Here is an 18,775-nt window from a genome sequence, read left to right as displayed (position 1 = left end):
TATTGTCCACCACCATTCATGACTGGATGTGATAGGACAACAGAGCTTAGATCTACTCCATTGGTTGTGTGATCACTTAGCTGTTTATCACATGCTGCGTTTGCTGTTTGGTGTGCAAGTAGTTCTGTGTTGTAGCTTCACCAGATAGAAACCTACATTCTGCACCCTCTCCTTTCCTTCTCCCCTATACTCTATGTACGGTATGCTTTGTCTGTATAGCACGCAAGAAAAAATACTTTTCACTGTTTCCCAATACATGTGACAATAACAAATCAAATCAAATGAAAAGATATGCTCGGTATTGCTCCTGCCCTCCTATATGCTTCATTGAACCAGGCCGGTTCCCAGCTTGATCGTAATGGTAGAGTTGTGGATATGCCAGGCCATGAGGTCACAGTTTCTGGTGAATATAATTCCACAGCGTCTCGTGAATTACCAGTTTTGATTTGGTCGATCTGTTCAAAATCTATTCCATTTAGCACAGTGGCAATGTGACACAACATGATATCCTCCATGTGAATATGGAAATTCATCTACACAAGGTTGTCATTCCTATTGATACTGGCATGGACAGATATATCTGCAAAAGGTAGATTGGTGAGTACGAGCTCAAGTAGATTTTTCCTGTTCCTCACCACCTGCCGAAGATCCAGTCTAGCAGCCATGTCCCTTAGCACTCACCAGCTCGGTGACTAATGGCCACACTTGCTGATGGACATTGAATTCCCCCACCCAGAGTACATTCTGTGTTCTTGTCGCCCTTAGCGATTCCTTCAATCGGTGTTCAACATGGAGGAGTACTTGTTCATCAGCTGAGGGAGGGTGGTAGGTAGTACCCAGTAGGATGTTTCCTTGCCCATGTTTGATACCCTGAGACTTCATGGGGTCCAAATGTTGAGAGCTCCCAGGGAAACTATGTCCTTACTGTATATCACAGTGCTGCCATCTCTGGTGAGTCTATCCTGCTGGTGGGACAAGACATACCCAAGGATGGTAATGGTGATGTCTGGGACATTGTCTCTAAGGTATGTTTCTGTGACTATGGGTGAAATCTTGCCAAATAATGACAGAGTGATGGTTCCAGCACGAAAAAACGGACTGATTCCTACCGACAGTGCTGCCGTAATTTTGGAGGGAATCTTTTGCCTCATTAGTAATAATTTTTCTGCCTACCAGCGTTGCACTGCACCTGCGGCGTGTTCCCTCTGATTCACCCTCCACCCCTGCAACAACTTAATCATTGCAAGCACTAGGGAGCTCCATATAAATGGCACCCTGCACTCTCCAGCACTTGTTCCAGAATGACTGCAGGGGATGGCAGCCAAGAAGTCCGCACCTCGTTTTTTGGAGGGAGCCCTCACCAGGATGCTGGATGGAGTGGAGCAGAGGCGGGACACACACTCCAGGAGATGGCCTTCCAACAGGGTCACCACCCCTGTCTAGGATACAGTGGCAGCCCTGGTCAGTGCAAGTGGACTCCAGAAGAGGATAGGGCAACAGTGTTGGAAGAAGATGAATGATCTTCTTCGCTCAGCCAGGGTAAGTGAACCACCCCAGGTCCCCCTCTGGACTTTTCCGCATACACCTCGCTGCTCCAACTCCATCTCTCACCCAGCCACCTCAAGGGTTTCCAATACCAGGCACGAGGCGCTCCTCCCCGTCCCACAGTCACCATGTCCCCCCAGTAGCTGCTACGCTCCTCACTCTCAAGCTCTCACCCAAGCCCCACGCCTGCCACATCACATCACCATCTTCAATCTCACGAATCCCGCCTACACTCTTCCTCTCTCTGTCATTGCAGGACAAACTCAACCACAACAAATGTGAATGGGCCTGGCCAGCTGGAGTCATGTCCCAGCTCAGAACCCTCAGATATTTTGAGAAGCGAGCCCTCGAACTGGCCGGGAAGGAGAAAAACCGCGTGTGTGCCCACGCTGTCATTCCTCAAGTCCCAAGTGAGTAATTATTGTTTCCACCTTTCCCCTGTAATACACTGATGTCATGTCCCTTCTCCTGCAGGCTGAGCAGCTGAACAGGCCGGACCATCCTCGTGCACCCTGGACCCACCGGACACGAGCATCTCCGAGGGAGACCTCTCCAACCCCACCATGAAGGAGGTGTCACAGCTGTCACCCACATCCAGCACCACCACAGATACTCACACCTCGGTGGATTCATTAAGGTGGCAGGTTGCTGGGTCACTCACTGGTGAGCACCTCACAGCTGAAGATCCACAGCAGGCAGAAGCAGGGATGTCCCAGGGAACCGGGAAAGTCTGATTTGCTCCAAGTTGTTGCACTTCACGTTTTACTTGTCAGGAACAAAGCTACAATTCTAAGTGAGGATTTACTCTACTCATCAATTCATTCTCTTTGCTGCAGGAAATTTTCATGAACTTTTGAAATGTATCAAGAGATTTTCAGGGACACTTTTGTCAAAATTTCAACGGCACGGTGGCACAGTGGTTAGCACTGCTGCCTCACAGCGCCAGGGACCCGGGTTCAATTCCAGCCTCGGGCAACTGTCTGTGTGGGGTTTGCACGTTCTCCCTGTATCCATGTGAGTTTCCTCCAGGTGCTCCGGTTTCCTCCCACAGTCCAAAGATGTGCAGGATAGGTGGATTAGCCATTGTAAATGAGCAGGGTTACGGGGGATAGGTCTGGGTCAAATGTTCTTTTGGAGAGTCGGTGCAGACAAGATGGGCTGAATGGCCTCCTTCTGCACTGTAGGGGGTTCTATGGTTCTATTATCAACATTTTGTCTGGAAATTCACTGAGGACTTCACTTAAATAGATTAGCTGCTGAGCTACTTTACCCTATTGGACACTTTTCAGATGTCACCAAGTGAAAGTTTAGGGTCCTCCTTGGTCTGGACAAGAAATGGGTGGACAAGAGGCCAGGTAGAGCAAATAGCTGCATAGGAAAGAATAATAAAAGAAATGTGGATTCCTTCTGCCATGTTGGGAAAGGACATGCTCCTCTTCCAGACTTCCTGTATACAACATTAAGTGCTGTGTTTGAGAACCTGATAGAAGAGATCACTTGGTCCCTGAGTCACACTAAAACATCAGTGTGTCAACCCATGCCCCTGGTTTGTGGACAGCTAATATCACTGTAACATCATGGTACACACCATTAACTCATTACCATAACTATTAAACCATTATTCTGCATCTCTCCTCAAGTAAAATCTCAACTTTTTTTAGGAACAACTTAGGCTATTTTCTTAAACATAAGAACATAAGAAATAGGAGCAGGAGTAGGCCATCTAGCCCCTCAAGCCTGCTCCGCCATTCAATAAGATCATGGCTGATCTGATAGTGGGTTCAGTTCCACTTACCCACCCACTCCCCATAACCCTTAATTCCCTTAATGGTTAAAAACCTATCTATCTGTGACTTAAACACATTTAACGAGGTAGCCTCTACTGCTTCATTGGGCAGAGAATTCCAAAGATTCACTACCCTCTGGGAGAAGAAGTTCCTCCTCAACTCTTCTAAATTGACTCCCCCGTATTTTGAGGCTATGCCCCCTAGTTCTTGTTTCCATTGTAAGTGGAAATAACCTCGCTGCTTCTACCCTGTCAAGCCCCTTCATTATCTTATATGTCTCTATAAGATCTCCCCTCAACCTTCTAAACTCCAATGAGTACAGGCCCGGTCTACTCAATCTCTCCTCATAAGCTATACCCCTCATCTCTGGAATCAACCTGGTGAACCTTCTCTGTGCCCCCTCCAAAGCTAATATATCCTTTCTTAAATAAGGGGACCAAAATTGTACACAGTACTCTAGGTGCAGCCTCACCAGTACCCTGTACAGTTGCAGCATGACCTCTCTGCTTTTATACTCCATCCCTCTCGCGATAAAGGCCAACATTCCATTTGCCGCCTTGATTACCTGCTGCACCTGCAAACTGAGTTTTTGTGATTCATGCACAAGGACCCCCAGGTCCCTCTGCACAATAGCATGTTGTAATTTTTCACCATTTAAATAATAGTCCATTTTACTATTATTCCTTCCAAAGTGGATAACCTCACACTTACCAACATTATACTCCATCTGCCAGATCCTTGCCCACTCACTTAGCCTAACCAAATCTCTCTGCAGACTCTCTACATCCTAACTATCAACATTACTTTGAACTTCTGTAAATCTATTCTGCTGTTACAGATTCTGTCCAACTCTACTCTCCCCACTGCTCCAAGTCACTGTTATAAAGGCTCGCTAGGAGGATGTTGGGGACATTTGCAGTCGCTAGTCTTTTCGATGAAAGACAAATACATTTTGGTATTAGGCACAGTACCTGTGGCTGTACCTACATACCTGTAGAAACTTTTACAGTCAGTTATTATGTTCCCCGCAAGCTTTCTCTTGTACTCTACCGTTCTTCATCAATTCCTTTGTCCTTCATTTTAAACTGTTTCCAATCCTCTGGGCTGCTGCTTTTTCTGGTCAATTTGTATGACTCTTCCTTCGATATAATATCTCCAATTTGCTATTTTACTTTTGTGCCAAACAGGAATAGACAATTGTTACAGTTCACCCATGCGCTCTTTGAATGTTTGCAATTGCCTATCCACTGTCATCCCTTACCTAATCCATCATAGCCAACTCGAACCTCATACCATCGCACATTCCTTTATTTAGATTCAGGACCTGAATCTCAGAATCAACTACATCACTCTCTTGTGGATCTTGTAAAGAATTCCATCCTTTTATGGACATTCATCCCAAGGAGCCTTGCACAACTAGATTGCCAATTATCCCTTTTTCATTACACAATACCCAATGTAGGATGACCTGTTCTTTAGTTGGTTTGAAGAGTTGTTGAGGAGATTTAAGTGTGGGCATCAACATACATTCTCACAAGCTAACAGTCGCTAGTCTTTTCGATGAAAGACAAATACATTTTGGTAACCTTCACTCCAGCAATGTGATACAAATTGGAATAAAGCATTTGTCCTCCTGGACAGCTCACTGTGGTCAGCCAACATTATATAGTGCACCTTATTGGGTTCAATGGGACAAATAGATGAATTCAGCTCTTTGGCAGCAAAGGCTGTTGACTCCTCAAAATGGACAAGAGAAATTTCATACACTTCGGCTGTAGAAAAATAATGATTACTCGGACCTCGTTCTTCAATGGATCACCCACTGCTGCAATGGTCTTTTTCTCGCTTTAGGCTGAAGCACGCATTGAATGTTTTCAAGATGGTTTCAAAATATGCAGAGGTCTCTTCTATCATTTGTATTCAGGACATTGCCAGCTATGAATCCTACGGCATACAGGAATAAATAAACCTAGTGGTTTCGCTGTTTGGCATGCAAACCCAACACTTCTCGATACCTCAGGAATTGCTTTTTCCAAAAGTCCAAACACTGGCCTCACCGTGGAATATCAAGTCTTGCAGATGGCAGCAGAAGGGGCAGTGTGCACTGGACTGGTGCTGACATCATTGCCAATTCTCAGTGTGCCCCTTATCTTCCTTTGAAAAAGTCTCCTCATGATTTCTCCCTGTGTGTGCTCTGTCGATCGCACAAAACCATTGTTAGATTGCTGTCACCACTGCTGCTCCCATGGTTTGTGGTTTGGTTTCCACTTTAAGTACTATTTGGACCTCTCTTCGAATGACTTGTGGTCTGTTCTGGATTGGGAAGGTTTCCCAACACTTATGGGTGATTAGGTCTAACTCCAATATGTTTCTTCAGAAACTCCTTTATTTACGCTACAGTACATTCGAAGTTTCTAGGTAAGTGCATCTCTCTCTAGTGCGGACTATCCTTCTCAGTCTCTTGTACATCACTGTTACATCATGGTCCACATCATAATCTTCTAACTATTAACCTCTCACTCTACACACCCTACATCCTCAGTGGAAGTGAATTAATGGAACCTGTTTATTTTGTTCGACATAAATTGCATTTAATCAGCAGTTAAGTGCTAAACTTGATGGTACCCATTTTAGCATCTTCAGGCAAATTCAAGTTATGGGAATGAACACTTAATGTCAGAATGGCAAACCAGAACCAGAATTTCAAATACGTATGTTTTATTAGTACACCATCATCTGTTTTGCCCCTTTCACCAAAATAACCCCCTAAAATATTCTTTCAGCACCTTTATCTGAATTGAGAATTAATTATAATGCTTCAGCCAGTGACTCATATGAAACAGCTTCAAAGTTCCAGTGAATTTACTGGAATCAATTTGAATATTACTCCTGAATTCCGAGAAATTGCAATGTCAACATTACTTCAGATGAATCATAATTTCATTGGGATGTCCTTGTTTGAAGCCTTTGCATCTTTTTAATTTTGTGAGTGTTCTCATGCCTCAGCTATAACTAAGATTCTTGGCTGGATTCCATTCTCTCAATAACTATGCCTTAACAGAATGAGCCTGAACATTAGAAGTGACAGACTGAATGTGAGAAACTATAGATATGGCTGTACAGTCATTGTCATTTTTTAACAAACAGCTGCCACTTACTCACTAAATACCATCTATCCCTGGGAATTATTTTTTTCTGATCTATTTTAGCCTGATTAAAACAAATGATTAACACAAGTTTAAAAAAACCATAGAAAATTGACCAAATTCCTAGAATTGAAACCAGAATTGAGAAGCAGAGAAGTGATATTAAACTTGTATTGAACCTTTGTTAGACCACACTTGGAGCACTGTGAACAGTTTTGGTCTCCATATTATAAAAAGGCCTTAGAGGTATTGGAGAAGGTTGCAAATGAATTGTTACCCATGAGGGGTTGCATAGAGGGCATAAAGGATTAGGTAAGGAGAGGGATGGGAGCTGACTCCTCCCACTACAGCCATCCAGCCAAATAAAGATCCACATTCAACTTACACTGTTGCCAATCACCTTTGCTCTAAGCCAATAACCCCTCAGTCACTGGAGCCTGCTGCTTCTGCAATGTATGAAAGATGACCATACACACCATAGTCATCCTCTGGAGTGACCCATGTCACTCAATCATTGTCACAGGGGCCCCCAACAATAGATGGAACTGGCAGAAACCAACCAAGGTGGTTATTATAAAAATAATCGGACACAAGGAGAGAAGCATTGCCCACCTAATCACCCATGAGCATGTCCATCCATTGTGTTTTCTTAATTCTTTTATGAGTGCTCCAATGTGGTGTGCCCTTTGCTGCCAGCTTTGTGGGAAGCAGGCTGGTGACCTTGCTGCCTTGTGACCTTGGATGACATTGGTGTCAGACTCTGGCTGCCAGAGGCCTAGAGGGCCCCAGTATGCTGAGAGATTCCTGCATCTCCTCTGGCGTTATGGTTATGTGAGACACTGGCATCACGGGCTGAGGGGTTGAGGAGCTGCTTTCCACACTTGGAGCCTCCTGCAAGGATCCTCCTGAAACAGAAGGCAGCTCCTCTTCTTCCTCTGCGAGGTACACTTGCACCTCCCTGCTGACCTGAGAAGGGCGAAGATCTGGAGGATAGTCCAGGAACCTCATTCCGCTCTCATCTTGTCACTGCTGCATTGAACTCATTGACAAAGTGATGGCTCACAGGTCCGTTTGCATCTGCAGCATCTGGTCTGCTCAATGTAGCTCTCCAGGAGAGTCACTGATTTCTTAATGGAGACGATCAGTTGAGATGAGAGAGAGTTTGCAGCACTCATGAACAGGATAGACTCCTTTTATACAGCCAGGGTGTGGGTACCTTCTGGAAACTTTGCCAGATCTTCAAGCATCTTGTGCTGAATTTCCAGGATTAGCCACCTTACTAATGATTATGTTTTAAATGATTGTCCCCTTATCCTGGAATGGTGCCCCCAGGTTCAACAGTGTCTCTCTGCAGGATCTCTCCCAGGTTTCCCGGGAAAGGCAGGAGGTGCTCTTACCCAAGTTGGGAACAGCAGATTCCCCCCTGCTTGACTGTGGCAGCCTGGACTGGGATCACAGAGGAAGTGAGCAATTATGGAGTCCACCCAGAATGGGTGCAGGGCTGAAAATGGATAAATGGCCTCCTCTGATCAGATGTGACAACGTATTGTTGCATCAAAAGGTTTCTCAAGCCACGGGTGTTTGCTGATGAAGAGAGGGGCCAGACTGGAAAATGTGCATTAATCATCAGTACCAAATGGCCACAGAGGCCATGCTATCTGATAGTTGTGCATGATAAGAGGATGGGGTAGCAATTGGATTCTGTGGTCAGTACGTGGCATGGGGATGAATGGGCAAAAGGGAGTTAGGTGCCTTGACATGCTAAGAACACTCTAATTCCTCACATAGGATTCGGAAATGTTCAATGTCAGGGAATGGGCCAAGGCAGGAAGAGGACTAGTGGAGCTGAGAGTGATCATGGCCTTTGGAGCTGGAGGCCTGGAAGCTTGCTGGAGAACAGGGAAGGTGCTTGGTTGCAGTTAGGTTGGCTGGAGTAGCCAGTCAGCAAAGTGAGTCTGTCTCCAAGCTGGTATGGAGATATCTGCATATTAAAGACATGTGTGAAACTGTAGTTTCCTGATAGACTGAGTTAATCTTAATGTCTTTCTTGTTGCTTTCCACTGCAGGTCATCACTGTAACCTGAGAAGTCGAAAGTTGATAATGCTAACAGACAACTCCATCTCTAACGAGGACCATGTACAAGGTGCAGTGTTCCTCTCCCTGATTCTCCTTAGTTTCACTCACACTGGTTTCAGAGGCTTCTTGTATATAATTTGGGGCAGCCATCTTATATTGCCTTGAGAAACAAGGTGGTGATCACTTCATAGGCATGTCCCAGCAGCTGAGAGTGGCTCTGTTAGCTGAGATCACTGACACTGGAAGGATTGTTGGGGACTGGGCCTCTGCTTAGCCCCAGTCTGATGACAGGACTTTCCCTGGTCTTAGCCTCAATGAGTCTGCTGGAGATGCAGAGACAGGCAGGGGAACATCTGGTGGATGTTTCAGATACTATGTTGAACTTCGTGTAGATGGTGACGGAGTCCATCCAAGTCTTGGCTCCTGCCTTGGCTCTGGCTTATGAGTATATGGCTTCCTCCACAGTGAGGTTGGTTGCCACCTTGGGGAGCCAGATCAATCATACGATCTGTATGCATGAGGACCTGCATCCTGTCACTCTGGCCACGACTCAAAACAGCCGTGATTAGATCAGAAGTGAATGAGACACCTAGACCTCACTTCTAGTGCCCCTTCTCCCCAGGGATACAGGGAGATGCCACTATGCACCAGGAGGGAGAAGGATGCCAGCCAGAAGCTGGAAAGGAGCGGTCACGTTGCTAGGAGTTTACTATAGGCCCCCAAATAGTAATAGAGATGTGGAGGAAGAAATTGCTAAGCAGATTATGGATACGTGTGGGGGTCACGGGGTAGTTGTCATGGGGGACTTTAACTTTCCAAATATTGATTGGAACCTTTGTAGGTCGAATAGTTTGGATGGGGCACTTTTTGTGCAGTGTGTGCAGGAGGGTTTCCTGACACAATATGTGGATAGGCCGACAAGGGGTGAGGCCACATTGGATTTGGTACTGGGAAATGAACCGGGCCAAGTGTTAGATTTGGTTGTGGGAGAGAACTTTGGAGATAGTGACCACAATTCGGTGTCTTTTGTTATTGCAATGGAGAGGGATAGGGCCGGACGGCAGGGCAAGGCTTACAATTGGGGGAGAGGTAATTATGATGCGATTAGGCAAGAATTAAGGGGCATAAGATGGGAACAGAAACTGTCAGGGAAAGGCACTGATGAAAAGTGGAACTTTTTCAAGGAACAAATACTGGGTGTCCTTGATAGGTATGTCCCTGTCAGGCAGGGAGGAAATGGCCGAGTGAGGGAACCGTGGTTCACAAAAGAGGTGGAATGTCTTGTGAAAAGGAAGAGGGAAGCTTATGTAGGGATGAGGAAACAAGGTTCAGATGGCTCGACTGAGGGTTACAAGTTAGCAAGGAACGAGCTGAAAAAGGGGCTGAGGAGAGCTAGGAGGGGACATGAGAAGTCCTTGGCGGGTCGGATCAAGGAAAACCCCAAGGCTTTTTACTCTTATGTGAGGAATAAAAGAATGACCAGGGTGAGGTTAGGGCCGGTCAAGGACAGTGGTGGGAACTTGTGTATGGAATCAGTAGAGATAGGCGAGGTGATGAATGAATACTTTTCTTCAGTGTTCACCAAGGAGAGGGGCCATGTTTTTCAGGAAGAGAAGGTGTTACAGGCTAATAGGCTGGAGGAAATAGATGTTCGGAGGGAGGATGTATTGGCAGTTTTGAATAAACTGAAGGTCGATAAGTCCCCTGGGCCTGATGAAATGTATCCTAGGATTCTTTGGGAGGCGAGGGATGAGATTGCAGAGCCTTTGGCTTTGATCTTTGGGTCCTCGCTGTCCACGGGGATGGTGCCAGAGGACTGGAGAGTGGCAAATGTTGTTCCTCTGTTTAAGAAAGGGAATAGAAATGACCCTGGTAATTATAGACCGGTTAGTCTGACTTCGGTGGTTGGTAAATTGATGGAAAAGGTCCTTAGGGATGGGATTTACGACCATTTAGAAAGATGCGGATTAATCCGGGATAGTCAGCACGGATTTGTGAAGGGCAAATCGTGCCTCACAAATTTGATAGAATTTTTTGAGGAGGTAACTAGGTGTGTTGATGAAGGTAGGGCGGTTGATGTCATATACATGGATTTTAGTAAGGCGTTTGATAAGGTCCCCCATGGTCGGCTTATGATGAAAGTAAGGAGGTGTGGGATAGAGGGAAAGTTGGCCGATTGGATAGGTAACTGGCTGTCTGATCGAAGACAGAGGGTGGTGGTGGATGGAAAATTTTCGGACTGGAGGCAGGTTGCTAGCGGAGTGCCGCAGGGATCGGTGCTTGGTCCTCTGCTCTTTGTGATTTTTATTAATGACTTAGAGGAGGGGGCTGAAGGGTGGATCAGTAAATTTGCTGATGACACCAAGATTGGTGGAGTAGTGGATGAGGTGGAGGGCTGTTGTAGGCTGCAAAGAGACATAGATAGGATGCAAAGCTGGGCTGAAAAATGGCAAATGGAGTTTAACCCTGATAAATGTGAGGTGATTCATTTTGGTAGGACTAATTTAAATGTGGATTACAGGGTCAAAGGTAGGGTTCTGAAGACTGTGGAGGAACAGAGAGATCTTGGGGTCCATATCCACAGATCTCTAAAGGTTGCCACTCAAGTGGATAGAGCTGTGAAGAAGGCATATAGTGTGTTAGCTTTTATTAACAGGGGGTTGGAGTTTAAGAGCCGTGGGGTTATGCTGCAACTGTACAGGACCTTGGTGAGACCGCATTTGGAATATTGCGTGCAGTTCTGGTCACCTCACTATAAGAAGGATGTGGAAGCGCTGGAAAGAGTGCAGAGGAGATTTACCAGGATGCTGCCTGGTTTGGAGTGTCGGTCTTATGAGGAAAGGTTGAGGGAGCTGGGGCTGTTCTCTCTGGAGCGGAGGAGATTGAGGGGAGACTTAATAGAGGTTTATAAAATGATGAAGGGGATAGATCGAGTGAACGTTCAAAGACTATTTCCTCGGGTGGATGGAGCTATTACAAGGGGGCATAACTATAGGGTTCATGGTGGGAGATATAGGAAGGATATCAGAGGTAGGTTCTTCACGCAGAGAGTGGTTGGGGTGTGGAATGGACTGCCTGCAGTGATAGTGGAGTCAGACACTTTAGGAACATTTAAGCGGTTATTGGATAGGCACATGGAGCACACCAGGATGGTAGGGAGTGGGATAGCTTGATCTTGGTTTCAGATGTAGGTCGGCACAACATCGTGGGCCGAAGGGCCTGTTCTGTGCTGTAATGTTCTATGTTCTATGTTCTATGTTCTAGAAGCTCTGAAGGTGTCGTCTCAGGGCATTCCCTGAATGAGTGAGAGCCCTTCATTCCCTCTGCCAGTGACTCAGGAGACTCCAAGCAGGCAAGGCCAAGGAGTATCTGTGCACGAGACGATTATTAGGCCGGGGCCTCCAAGGTCTTGAACCACCTGAAGCCATACCAATATCATCTTACATAATGGACAATCCTCCTAGCAGCCTGCCTGTTCATCAGCTGCTGAAGTCAGGGTTGCAACAAGGCAGAGTGGTTGTAAACGAAAAATTAAAAAGTATTTAGGGCATAATGGTGGAATGGGTGTTGAGACACTGTTATATTTTGCACATTTATATATCACAATATATTTTGTCCATGTGATCATTATATGCATTATAAGCATTTGCTGGGACACCTTCATTCAAAGGGCAAAGTATCAGTGGTGGATGGTAAATGGGGAGGTGATGAAGTGTACAGAAAATGAAGATTAGTTGTTGCTGAAGGTGAATGGATGTGAGGGATGATGTGATGGAGAACACTTAGCAAAGCAGCGTGAAATAGGGACACATTAAATCACAGGATCTAGTAGAATCAATTAACGAACTCACATATCCTGGCTGAGTTAAGTCATTAAAACCTCTTTCAGTTATATTACACCACACCTTCTAGGTGAGAACAGCAGGTTCCTTCCTTCATTTGCTAATGTATGTCCCTCCTCCTCCTCACATAACTGCTGTGATGTGTCATTGAATCTGGGTGCTGCACTTGCACTCTGTCCAGTGTCCTATACAACTCCAAATTCTGTTTATGAAATGTCTCTTTAAATACGGCTGACATCATGTTGTGGGGTTAAACCAGCTGTGCAGCTTGGAGACGTGAAACCTGAAAGTTAACATTAATTGCTTCAACTGAGTTGCAATCTGAGGATTCACAGTCTGAGGATTCAGGGTAGATAATTTAGGACGGAGGTGAGGAGACATTTCTTCACCCTGGTGCGCATTATCACACACGAGGCTTGAGATGCTCAAGGAAATAAAGGCTTTTATTTACTATTACAACGAAGCTACCATGTATAGTACACGATCCCAGACTGAGGGGTCCCAGACAGAGCAGTGACCTTTATACCTCTCCCAGGAGGCGGAGCCCGACTGGGATGTACCATAATAACTATAATACAGGTGTAACAGCCCAACCCTAACCCCAACAGCAACAAGTAGAACAACCCATCCCTAACCCCAACAGCAACATATATACATACTCGTAGTACTGGCCAGACCCTGGCTCAGTACTATCTAGTGGGAACCAACGATGGTTCACCACATTCACCCCTCCTTTGAAGACAAAGGCCGGCGGGGTACAAAAAAAACAGAATAATTTGTCATCAGTCTATAAGTTCAGACGGTCAGGGGGACCGCACCGTTGTTGTGACCTCCTCAACACCGGTGATGACACCGGTGTAGGCACTCGCGGTGGCGTTCTCCCCAAGGCGATGTCCAACGGTTCCTCCACAGTCTCACGGGCCGGCTGACCCCGAGGTGATGATAATCCGTTGAGTTCCGACACGCCCTGAAGTGGTGACCATCTCCTGGACTCAGGCAAGCTGTACACGGGAGTAAAAGGGTTAAGTAATGGTCCCGATGCTGCCCGCGCCGTGTCAAGAGGGGAAACAATAGTTGGGGGGTCTCTAACAGGAGGTATGGGAGCGACAGGGATTTCTACGTCCCCTGCTGGCGCCAGGTCTCGAATCGAGACCGTGTCCTCTCGCCCGTCAGGGTATGCCACATAGGCATACTGAGGGTTGGCGTGGAGGAGATGGACCTGTTCGACCAACGGGTCGGACTTGCGGGCCCTTACATGTCACCGCAGGAGGACAGGTCCTGAGTACGTCAACCAAGACGGTAATGAGGTCCCAGAGGAAGACTTCCGAGGGAATGAAAACAGCCTCTCATGAGGAGTAGCGTTGGTTGCCGTACACAGGAGTGAGCGTATGGAATGGAGCGCATCAGGGAGCACCTCTTGCCAACGGGAGACTGGAAGGCTTTTTGACTTCAACGCCAGTAAGACAGCCTTCCAGACTGTAGCATTCTCACGTTCCACCTGTCTGTTACCCCTAGGGTTGTAGCACGTGGTTCTACTAGAGGCAATCCCGTATGAGAGCAGGTATTGCCTCAAGTCATCGCTCATGAACGACGAGCCCCTATCGCTGTGAATGTAGCAGGGGTACCCGAACAGAGTAAAAAGATCACGGAATGCCTTGATAACCGTGGCAGCGGATGTATCAGAGCAGGGAATAACAAAAGGGAATCTCGAGTACTCATCAATGATGTTGAGGAAGTACACATTCCGATCTGTCGAGGGAAGGGGGCCCTTAAAGTCGACACTCAGTCTTTCAAAGGGACGAGTGGCCTTGACTAGTTGTGCCCGCTCAGGTCGGTAAAAGTGCGGTTTGCATTCTGCGCTAACCCGACAACTCCTCGTTATAGACCTGACATCCTCCACCGAGTAGGGCAGATTGCGGGCTTTTATGAAGTGGTAGAGCCGAGTGACCCCAGGATGGCATAGGTCATTATGGAGAGCCTGCAAACGGTCCTCCTGTATACTGGCGCATGTTCCACGCGACAGGGCATCCGAGGGCTCGTTGAGTTTCCCTGGACGATACATGATATCATAATTATAGGTGGAGAGTTCGATTCTCCACCTCAAGATCTTGTCGTTCTTGATCTTGCCCCGCAGCGTGTTATTGAACATGAACGCCACGGACCGCTGGTCCGTGATCAGGGTGAACCGTTTTCCCGCCAAGTAATGGCGCCAATGCCTGACGGCCTCCACAATGGCCTGGGCCTCCTTTTCCACCGCTGAATGTCGAATTTCGGGGCCTTGGAGGGTGCGGGAAAAAAAGGCGACGGGCCTGCCCGCCTGGTTAAGTGTGGCGGCCAGGGCGAAATCAGATGCATCGCTCTCCACCTGAAAGGGGATGGACTCATCAACAGCGTGTATCGTGGCTTTCGCGATGTCGGCTTTTAGTTTATCAAAGGCCAATCAAGCCTCTGGTGTTAGGGGAAAAGAGGTGGACTTGATGAGCGGACGGGCTTTGTCCGCGTAATTGGGAACCCACTGTGCATAGTAAGAGAAGAAGCCTAAGCATCTTCTCAGTGCTTTTGCGCTAGTGGGCAGGGGAAGTTCAAGGAGGGGACGCATACGGTCTGGATCAGGGCCAATGACCCCGTTTTCCACCACGTATCCGAGGATGGCTAAACGGCGCATACGAAATACACACTTCTCCCTGTTGTAGGTCAGATTCAGGCGAGATGCAGTGCGTAGGAACTCAAGGAGATTTGTGTCGTGGTCCTGCTGGTCATGGCCGCAGATGGTGACGTTATCCAGGTACGGGAAGGTAGCCCGCAGTCCGTTATGGTCCACCATTCGGTCCATAGCACGCTGGAAGACCGAGACCCCATTGGTGACACCAAAAGGAACTCTGAGAAAGTGATACAAGCAACCATCTGCCTCAAAAGCCGTGTATTGTCGGTCCTCTGGGCGAATGGGGAGTTGGTGGTAGGCAGACTTGAGGTCTATGGTGGAGAACACCCGGTACTGCGCAATCTGGTTGACCATGTCAGATATGCACGGGAGGGGATACGCATCCAGCTGCGTGTATCTATTAATGGTCTGACTATAGTCAATGACCATCCGGGGTTTGTTCCCACTCTTGACCACCACGACTTGCGCTCTCCATGGACTAGCGCTAGATCGTATGATCCCTTCCTTGAGGAGCCGCTGAACTTCAGATCGAATGAAGATCCGATCCTCAGCGCTGTAACGCCTACTCTTAGTCGCGATGGGCTTGCAGCCTGGCACAAGATTCTGGAACAGGGAGGGTGTGGTAATCTTCAGCGTTGAGAGGCTACAGGCGGGGAGCGTTGGGCAATTTGGAAGCTGCTGTTCTGCCACTGAAAGCAGAGGGTGTGGCCCACCGTACTGTAGGGTTACACTCTTCAAGTGGACCATGAAATTTAGTCCGAGGAGTATTGGCGCGCAAAGGTGCGGTAACACCAGGAGCTTGAAGCGCTCGTAAACCGTGCCCTGCACCGTTAAATTTACCACGCAACTCCCTAGCACGGTGACAGACCGGGACCTTGATGCCATCGAAATCGTCTGTTTGACAGGTTGGATCTGGAGGCCACACCGCTTCACAGCGTCTGGGTGAATAAAACTCTCAGTGCTCCCGCTGTCAAACAGACAATAAATCAAGTGTTTGTTTACCTGAATGTCCATCATAGACTTGTCGAGTCTGTGAGGCTTGGCCTGGTCCAGGATGATCGTCGCCACCGTTGGTTCATGAGCGCCACTGCAGGCAGCTGAGATAGATGAAGATGACCCCTGCTGGTCGTTCGCGGTCGGTGCCGACCAACATGGCTGCTCCCATAGGTCGCACGTGGGTGATGGCGCCAAAATCAGCGACCCTTGGTGGTCGCGCATCTCTTGCGATTCCGTCGACTTTAATGGCGGCGTCCTGGCCTCGCACGTGGACGAAACCCTCGACGATGCCGATGACGAAGAACCGGGCTCCGGGGAGTCTCAGGCCGCACTGCTGTTCCTGGAAGTAAGTTTGGATCGGCATACCTTCGAATAGTGCCCCTTCTTACCGCAGGCGGAGCACAACACAGCTTTAGCGGGACATCGCTGCCGAGTGTGCTTCACTCCCCCACAGAAGTAACACCGCGGGCCGCCCGGAGCTGCTGCTGTCGTCAGGCCCGAGTGTGGGCACACCATCACGCAGCTTTTCGAACCCGAGGGACGAGGAGGGATCAGCGACTGCTCCTGCCATGTTGTCTCCACGTGGTCTTCGGGATACAATACTAGGCTTTTGGAGGCCGTCTCCAACGTATCCGTTAGTTCTATGGACTTAGTGAGATCAAGATTACCTTGCTCCAACTGTCTGAGTCGGATATAAGATGATCCGATTCCCGCCACAAACGCATCTCGAGCGAGGTCGTTCATGTTCTGGTCTGCCGACACTGCTTTGCAGTTACAGCCCCTGGCTAGCTGTAGGAGCTCGTTCGCGTACTCTTCCGTTGTTTCGCCGGGCTGCCGTCGTCGAGTGGCTAAGAGGTATCGAGCATGCATCTCGTTTGGCGGTTTAATGTAACGCTTCTTAAGAAGCTCGAGGGCCCTTGTGTCGTCGGTGGCCGCACGGATCGCGAGATATATGGTGTCGCTTACCCTCGCGTGGAGGACCCGGAGTCTGTCGTCGTCTGTGGTGACCGCTGCGGAGGCTGCAAGGTAGTCCTCAAAACATTTCAACCAGTGGTCGAAGGTGTTAGAGGCGCCCGCCGCACGTGGATCCAGTGTAAGACGTTCGGGTTTTAACATTTGCTCCATACTCTCTGTATCGTTTTCTTTTTTTTTTAACGACGAGAGTTTAATTAATAGTAAATAAAATTGATGCGCGTTATCACACACGAGGCTTGAGATGCTCAAGGAAATAAAGGCTTTTGTTTACTATTACGACGAAGCTACCATGTATAGTACACGATCCCAGACTGAGGGGTCCCAGACAGAGCAGTGACCTTTATACCTCTCCCAGGAGGCGGAGCCCGCCTCGGATGTACCATAATAACTATAATACAGGTGTAACAGCCCAACCCTAACCCCAACAGCAACAAGTAGAACAACCCATCCCTAACCCCAACAGCAACATATATACATACTCGTAGTACTGGCCAGACTCTGGCTCAGTACTACCTAGTGGGAACCAACGATGGTTCACCACACACCCAAAGAGGGTGAGCCTGTGGAATTCATTACCACAGGAAGTAGTTGATGCCAAAACATTGAATGTATTCAAGAGGCAAATGGGATCAAAGGTTATGGGGCGAAAACAGGATTAGGCTATTGAGTTGGATGATCAGCCATGATCATAATGAATGGCGGAGCAGGCTCGAAGGACCAAATGGCCTCCTCCTGCTCCTATCTTCTATGTTTCTATGTTTCTATCACAGGTTCCAAGCCAGAGTTTACTCCTGTGTTCATCTCCACCAACCCCCACCACCATCCCACAAACCCTCGCTCGCATCTGTGTGAAAGTAGCAGTCATGGTAATGGCACCTTTAAAATTCAAACTGCACTAAATGGTTTCCAAAATGCCAACAGGTGGCACAGTGGTTAACACTGCTGTCTCACAGCGCCAGGAACCCAGGTTCGATTCCCGGTTTGGGTCACCGTCTGTGCAGAGTCTGCACATTCTCCCCGTGCCTGCATGGGTTTCCTCCGGGTGCTCCGGTTTCCTCCCACAGTCCGAAAGACGTGTTGGTTCGATGCATTGGCCATGCTGAATTCTCCCTCAGTGTACCCGAACAGGTGCCGGAGTGTGGTGACTCAGGGATTTTCACAGTAACTTCATTGCAGTGTGAATGTAAGCCTATTTGTGACTAATAAATAAACTTTAAAACTTTAACAAAAACTTTAAAAAGTTAATCTTTAAGAAAATGTCTGAATGTCACCCTGACCTGAGTAACCATTGTCTTGATTGTTTCCATAAAAAAGTAGATTAACTGAAGATTGCAATAATTTATTTGCAATGTGTTTGCAATCAGCAATAAAGCTTTACTAATGTGGATGGTAGCAGGTGGGAAGAACTGCTCTCCATAACAAACTGTCAGCCCAGGCTCAGGCACAATGCGGCAGCTGCCACATGGAACAGGAAGGCCTGTTTGTTGGTGAATCAGAGGTTAGAAAATGGCATGTGTTAAGTGTGATCACTGGGTTAACGGTGCCTTATTTATGCCTTGGGCTTTCTTGACTTTGCATGCAAGCATGAGGGATTTTAAAAATTCTAATTAAAAAAAGCACGATATTACAGATGAAGGGAATTTGAAGTCAAAAAACAGTAAATGTTGGAAACTCTCGGCAGGACGCGGATGGAGCATTCTTCAGATATTGTCTCTTCCGCAGAATAATGAAGAGTCCATGTCGGA

Source organism: Mustelus asterias, chromosome 6 (assembly GCF_964213995.1).
Source record: "Mustelus asterias chromosome 6, sMusAst1.hap1.1, whole genome shotgun sequence".
In the NCBI taxonomy this organism is placed as follows: domain Eukaryota; kingdom Metazoa; phylum Chordata; class Chondrichthyes; order Carcharhiniformes; family Triakidae; genus Mustelus; species Mustelus asterias.
The sequence above is the reverse complement of the archived record's forward strand: the minus strand, read 5'-3'. Positions refer to the sequence as shown.